Source organism: Limulus polyphemus, unplaced genomic scaffold (assembly GCF_000517525.1).
Source record: "Limulus polyphemus unplaced genomic scaffold, Limulus_polyphemus-2.1.2 Scaffold10279, whole genome shotgun sequence".
In the NCBI taxonomy this organism is placed as follows: Eukaryota; Metazoa; Arthropoda; class Merostomata; order Xiphosura; family Limulidae; genus Limulus; species Limulus polyphemus.
In genome coordinates, this window is record NW_013675889.1 from 12,378 (window position 1) to 20,294 (window position 7,917).

The following is a 7,917-nucleotide window of genomic DNA, read 5'->3' on the forward strand; positions in this document are numbered from 1 at the left end:
AAGGATGGATGATATTCACCATCAAGTGTGTTCAAACTTGAAAACGTTTGCTGATTCCATGAAGTTGTCTTATGATAAGAGATGTACTGAAGTCAACTTTGAACCAGGAGACAAGGAGTGGTTGTATAATCCCAGGAAGATCAAAGGAAAGTCTTCTAAGTTGTCTTCTCCATGGGAAGGCCCAGATGACATAGTGGATTGTCTCTCAGACTTGACTTTCCGGATAAAGTGAGGTCGGCGAGGTAAGCCAAAAGTAGTGCATGCCAACAGGCTTTGGCGTTATCACGATCCAGGACATTTCAGTTGGGACGAAGTGAACAACAGAACAAATGACACCGCTGAAGACGTGTCACCTGAAAAAGCCAATGTTGAAGAAGAAACTCTACTCAGTTTGAGAAGAGAAATGGTGAAGCTCCTGATGTGACTGTTACTGACGATAGGACATTTCCTGATGAAGCAGATGAACCCCATATGAAACAGAAGACAACGAGACGGAGACCAGTACGGAAGAAGATACGTCCCATAAAATTAAGAGACTTTGTTGAATTGTAGTTTTGTTTTTGTAATTCTGTACATTTAATTAAGTTATTGTTAATTGATATTGGTTTATTGTAAGTGGCTATTGTTTGGGACGAACAATACTAAGGAGGGGGCAGTGTTGCGTCATCTAGGTCACGTGACAAGTATCACGCCACCTCCTTCTAGAAATATCCTGTTCCTTGTGAATTGTCGGGAGACTACTAGATTGGGGGTAGGCTGGTATATATAAGATGGTCACAATGGGACTGGATAATGAGTAATTGAACGGCAGTCAGAGAGTGTGTAATTGAACTGAGTATTGTTGAAGTCAAGCACGTGAGACATTTGTTGAGAATTATAGTGCGACTGTTGAAATTAAGTGTATTGCAAAGTTATATTCAGAATGAATGAACCAATTTTATTTAAGAAAGGACTTGTGTCGCTAAAGTTTTGTCGGAACGAATTTACGGAAAATTAACTAACGAACGGAGATATAACAATATATATATATTATTAAGAAATATATGTAAAAGTCATTTATTTCGACAGTTGGTAAAAAATCAGAACCCATATACATATACAATATTATCTTTAAATTTTGACAGTTACACTTTTTGTTTGTGCTCTCTTCCTTTTTTTTTGTTTGGAATTTCATACAAAATGTTAATATTTTTCTATTTCCTTTTTTACTTCACTTTGACAGTTTTCAGTGAAAATTTACTATTATTATTTTAACTTTTTTCTTGGTTTTCATCAGTTTGTGTCCACTTGAAAAGTGATATCATTTACTTCCTGTACAATTACATAGGTTTCATGTGGTGGTACTACACTGAGGAATTGTCAGCCTTAATTCCTTTGTGAATTGATTGTTATATGAGTTGAGCTATTCAAAAGTGCTCGAGTTTTGGGTCTTATTTTAAGTTTATTACACTTTATATGTGATCCTTTGTGCTAACTCTTATATCAAGATATCTAACTTACCTGGTCTTTCCACACATTGTATAGAAAGAACTAAATGTAATTCTACATTCAACCTGACTCATGCCCACTGTCTTTGGTCATGTTAACCCATTACACTGTCTCTTTATGAGGACTGAAGTCCATTGATTGTGCCTGATGACAGTGGTCCATGCACACTCTAATTCTGCTATTACTTCAAGTATAAGAATGCCAGTGAAAGCACCATTTTAGATATATTTTATCTCAAACTTTGCCTTAGACATTAATGATGGTGACACTGTCCAAATTAAATATGATTTTTGTTTTTTTTACTGGTTATAGTTCTTTTTGGTTTTAACCTGGTTTTATAAAAACAAACTGAAGACAATATTTTGTATGTACTTGCTTATCCAATTTTTTAATATATATTTTATTTTTCTCACTGTGTATTACCCAATGTTTTCTGCTGATATCTCTGATGCTTTGATGCAGTAGAATATCAACATGAAGTTCAATATTTTTATTTTCATTTTGGATAAAGAAGAAAGTCATTGTTGAGTTTTTTTTGTTTCAATGTGTTGTATGTCAATTTTTTGTTTGACTATAGAATTAGACATAAAATATGTAGTATTTATATAGCTTAGGACTGCTTACCTACATAACTAAATTTGAAATGTTAGGTTTATTAATCACATCATCATGTTTTAAGTTAGTGAACTGGGGGGACTGTATGTAATATTAACACTAGTTGTTATTTCTGTTAACTCTTTCAAGCTTTGTTTGATTTTAGAACATGTCTGTTCAAGTGAAAATGGAACATCCTGATGATCTACTAGAAGTTGTTTCAAAGTTCAGTTACAGTGATGATGAGAATCAGGATAGTTCGTTCTATAATGTTATGAACCTGACAACAGAAACTGAATTTCAAAGAGAGATTGAATCAGGGCTAGAAAGAACATGTGGTAAGTACAGACATCATCTAAAACTTAAGTTTCTTGACACTGGCTCAACACTTACCAACAGACTTGATTGGTATAACTGATCTTGTAACCCTATAGTAAACATAATAAAAAATACAAATACATAAGGGTTTTTATACCATATCTTCATGGAATTTTTTAAACATTAGTTGTATTTTGTACACAAAAACTTAAGTGTTTAATTACCTATATCTACTGAAAATGTGTTCATGAATATAGGGAGTTAGTGTGTTAACTACTCCAATTGCAAAGTGATTTTCTTCTTAAGATTTTAAATACTTTCTTCACCTTAAAGTTATTAAATTTCATTTGAGTAATCTCTAAAATATCGTAAATAAATATCAAATGATTTTTCAGTAAAATTATATTTTGTGTGTTATCTTATTTACATTATCTCTATACACAATCCTTTGATTTGACCAACCTTCTAATCACCATACAAAAATTACCAAATACAGTTTCTTTATGTTAAATACCTTAAAACTCCTAACAGTATATATCTATTTATACTTAATTTTAATTGTTTTATTGCCCTTACACTTGTGTCTAATTAAAAATCCAGCATTAGTTGTAAATCACCCGACAAATGTGTAACTTACGTTACTATATTGAACACATAACGTACAATATGTTCATGAGCATACTTTATGGAGAATTTTTATCATATTTCATTATCTTGGTTAACCTAACGAGATTGTGATTGATATATTTTAGTAAATTTATTAAAGATAAAATATAGAATGCACATCAAAAACAAGAAATATATCAGCTCTGACCTGTTGTTTTTTTTTGCTGTCAGTTGCTGAATAGGTTTAAGCCTACTTTTTTTAGACTTATAGTACAAATACATTAGATATTTATTTAATTAGATAATGCCCCTAAGAGTACAGAATAATAATACACGCAAAGCAAACAATGTTCCGTACTTATCATAATTTATCTGGATTTCTAAATTTTAAAGCTTCCATTATGCTTGTCTACCTAAACACCTACATAATCCTATTGCAACCGGACGTGTGTCAAAGACCTGTCATCTTGTTTGTTGACTTGCATTCAAAATTTTATTGAACTACTATTTTATGGATTTATGTCAATAAGTTTGGTATGAAATTTTAGATTATAATTCAACTTTTAGTATTATAAGTTAGTTAATTTATTAATTTAAAAGTAAATATTAAAAACACAGCTAAACATTGATATTTTGTGTTATATGGTATGTTCAATGAAGCACTGGTTTGAATTATATGTTTGTGATCCAGATAGAAAGTCTTTAGTTTTGAATTTTTTTTTGGTTTTATATGAATATTTTAAATAACCAAAAATAATAAATTACTATATTGATAGTATAGAATTCTACTATAATTTATCATGTGTAGTAACTAAGTAGCATTTGGGTCGAAAAATATGAAATTTCGAGCTCACTGAAGACTTATCGTTTGAAATATTGTGTGAAAAGAAGGATCTTACCGCAATAACACATCAAAATGGCTGACAAAACCACAAGGGTACATTCTGAGCTAGTGATTCATTATTCATGTCATGTATTGAAGTAAGTGTACATAAAGGAGCATTTCCAAAAATGGAAAGAAGTGAGCAGGGCCACTGTGTTTGATTCAATACAAATGATATCTTAGCATGTAGAAAACAAAAGAGGTTCTTATATTATATTCTAGTTTCTCAATATTGGTAATTTGAATTTCTAATTCGCATTTGCTTTTCACATCCTCCATGTGGGAAATTTCATAAGGCTTAGCAACCTACGACAAGCAGCAAACTAGTACAAAGGCGTAACTAGAAAAGATAATTATTTGCTCTACTTCTTTATTTATTGTTCTATGTTTTAAGAAAATAAAGTTTGAAAATGTATTCTTAAACAGTATTCATGTATATACATATATAATGTATAATTGAAATGTGACTGTATTTTACAAAATACTAGTCCACTGAAACACACCAAAGACAGGTCATTTTCCATTATTGGATATGGTATTGAGTGCATGGGGGCTTGCATCATTGTAACTTGTGTATTGTTAGCCAGGCATAGCTGGAAGGTCAATATAATGAAAAATAATAAAAATATATACAAATGTAATTTTATGACTAAACAATTGTGTTTTCATGTTATAATCTGTAGTCATTCTAGAATGACATAATTTATAAGTATTTCCTAATGTTTTCATCACCATGTCCATCTGCCACTGTTGAGGTGGGTTATTTGAATTGTAAGGTACGGTCATATATTCCTAACCCTCTCTGATGTTTTCAATGCCAGCAGTTCAGTCATTCAAAGAACTCTTGTTGTGGTTCTGTGACATGTTCTAGTTTTGGTGGCAAGGACCACGATGCCTATTAGTGCAAATTTGACCCTCATTATGTTAATTGTAGTGGTTCCCACCCCTCTTACTTTAGGTCTTGCCTTAAGTGGGTGGAGGAGAAGAATGTACACCATTTGCAGACAGTTAACAACATTTCTTACCCTGAGGCTTGGGTAGCTATTGGTTCCTACTCCCTCTTGGACATATGCCACTGCAGTTTGCTCCACTGCTATGGTGGGGGTGCAGACAGACCTTTCCGTGCCTCCATCTGTCTTTTTCACACCATGTGAGGGGTTTCTTGCCCTCCATGGAAATAGAGTTGACCAACTTACATCTACTCCAATCTCTGTCCCCACTATTCCTTCCAATGACTGCGTGAGTCCACCTCCTTGGCCCCTGATGTCCGCTCGGGTCCTTTTTTGACCCCTAGATGCAGGAATATCATTTGATCACATCCTCAGTCATTGGATTCCCAGTCTGATGACAGAGATCTGCCCACTCAAACAAGGGCAGGATCCATGGAGGTCGATCAACATTCATCTAATAAAGAAAAAATTGTGTGTATTTGTAAACCAAAGGGTTCTCTTCCACCTACATAAAAATTGCCACTTTGATACAGTGGAACTGTTGATGTTTTTATTCTAATCTCGATGATATTAAGGCCTTGATCAATTCCTATCATCCCATGTGTCTCTCCTTACAGGAAAGCTCAAAAATTAGCCAGGGATACCTGCCGACAGTATCCCTGTCTTTCTTACCGCATTGTTTATCAAAAGGCCCATGCCTATGCTTGATAGGTTTGACGTTAAAGCCAAAAGGAGTCTTGGATTTAGTTCACTACTAGCATTTCTTCTTCTTCTAGTTCCAAAACTGTATGGGACAAGATTTGGAAAGTCACTGGGAGGTTTGTTTCCCACCCCCTTTTCATCTTGCTCTCCAACGACCAGGAAGTTGCTGATGTCCAGAGCATTGCTGATGCTCTTGGCCACAGCTTTTCTCGTGCATCTAGCACTTTTGTTTCTTCTCCTGTCTTCTTGGCCATCAAGTCTCTGTCAGAGCAATCACCTCTTTCCTTTCAGACTGATTGTCTTTATGACTATAATTGCCCTTTTACACCAGTGGAACTCAAACTTGTTCTTCATTGGTCTGGTAGTACATTGGTCAGACCTGCACCATCTCTCGCTTCTGCTTTCCTTGCTATTCTTCTGGTTATTTTTAACTGGATCTATCAGGAGCACATTTTTCCTTGTGCTTGACACCAGGCTATTGTTCTCCCTTTTTCTAAACCTTGGAAGGATCCCAAGATTTCTTCTAATTATCTTCTCATCACTTTGACTAGTTGTTTTTGTAAGGTTTTAGAGAGGGTGGTTAATGCTCGTCTTTTTTGGTTCCTCGAATTCAACACACTCCTTTTGCCCATCAAATGTTGGTTCCATTGACAGCACTCCACCAGCAAAAAGAAGATGGTGCTTTCAATCTGCCTTCCTCGGATGACTCAAGGAAAGGTCGCCTCTCCATTACAAAGTTCTGAATAAAAATGGGTAAATAGCAATGCAACCCACAGGAGTGGAGATCCTGCAAAATGCCATACCTCCATGTAGTGTCACAAGCCTTCTCAAGATCAAAGAACACAGAAACAGGATGTTCTTTCTTGAGGAAGGCTTCCCTGATCAACGTTTAAAGTCGAATCAGATGGTTCACGAACATCTTTTGAGCCATTCTTCTCTTCCTATTTACATGCAGAATCCCCTCTACAGTTCCTGTGTTCACTGCCAAGTTGTATGCTATTTCTCTTGCCCTGGATCGTGTAGAAGCTCTGCAGTACAGTGATTGTACTATTTACACTGATTCTCTTAGCTCTCTACTGGTCCTGGAATCACTTAACATTAGTTCTCACCCTGTTCTTGTTGATATTCAACAATGACTGGCCCATTTCTATATCTTCTGTTTCCATCCAGTTTTTATGAATATCTGGCCACATTGGTATTCACCAGAACGAGTCCGTCTGCTCTGGTGCCGTTATGGCCGTGCCTGTCCCATACATGGACAATGGTCCTGTCTTCAAAGCACAACTATGTGCCAGTTTGTAGTTGACTTGGGGTGAGCAATGTCATAACAAGCTTTTTCAGATGAAACCTTCTGTTGCTCTTTGGACGTTGGACAATGTCATTGGCGATGATGACACTGTCCAACTTGATTGTATTTTTAATTTTTTAAGAACAATTGGCCTTTTTTAATTGCATATAAATCTTTTGTCCAAATCTTGGACATACTTTTGTTTTAACTTGCTGTATTTTAACATTTTACTACAATTAATTTTACTGTTTATACTGGTTGTTTGGAGCAGATAGCCTAGTTGCTTTCCACCATAAAACTCCAAACAATATAGTTATAACATGAAAATCATTTCGTGCTTGGACTGGTAAGGAAACAGACTCGATATTTGCATAAAAAAATCCATAATAAAATACTTCATTAACAAATAATTATTTTGGTATAAAAGACTTGTAATCTTTACTAAAAGTGTACCAACCAAATTTTGTGAAGATACACATACTGCATTAAAAGTTATAGTATAAATATTTGTGTATATTATACCGAACCCATCTTGAAAGGATTAAACCTAAATGTTCACACTGAACATGAAATATACAATTCTCTGTACTAAAAGCAATGTAATATAATATATTGTTTTAGTGATCAAAATAGTGGCTTTCTGTTGGCTATGAATAACTAGAAGAAATGCTGCCCTACACTACAAGTTTGTGCTAGTAATAATTAATCTTAGAATTAAACTGTAATCAAACCCTTGCATACAGTCCTGGTGAAAGTTGTTTTCTTGTTGTGAGGAGAGTACTTTTATTTAAAATTGTGTTATATTTTAAATAAATCATTATTGCACATACCACAGTTATTTTTGTAACTGTCTAAATCTTGAATACTCAGAGTGTGAATTCTTATCAATTTTTGTTTGTGGTGCCATTGAATTTGTGAAACAGGAATTTTGGTTAGATATGTAGATCCTGACACACATTCTGTATTCAGTATAGTAAGATCTATTTGCAGTATGAGAAAGAGAAGATGTGGTAGTCGGGTCTGATTTTTTAGAAAATAATTCTGTAACCAAATAATACTGAAGGCTTTTAGAGTAAGACTTTGCCTTA

At 34.4% G+C, this 7,917-nt stretch overlaps 1 long non-coding RNA gene across 1 annotated transcript in view; it reads left to right on the plus strand.

The window, feature by feature from the left end:
- The window catches only part of LOC111083606, an 11,712-nt gene extending 4,712 nt beyond the window's left edge, over positions 1-7,000 (plus strand). The window contains exons 2-3 of the long non-coding RNA XR_002609131.1: positions 2,249-2,420; positions 6,712-7,000. This is a non-coding gene — a long non-coding RNA (uncharacterized LOC111083606). The remainder of the gene's footprint in view (positions 1-2,248; positions 2,421-6,711) is intronic.
- Positions 7,001-7,917: the final 917 nt, after the last annotated feature.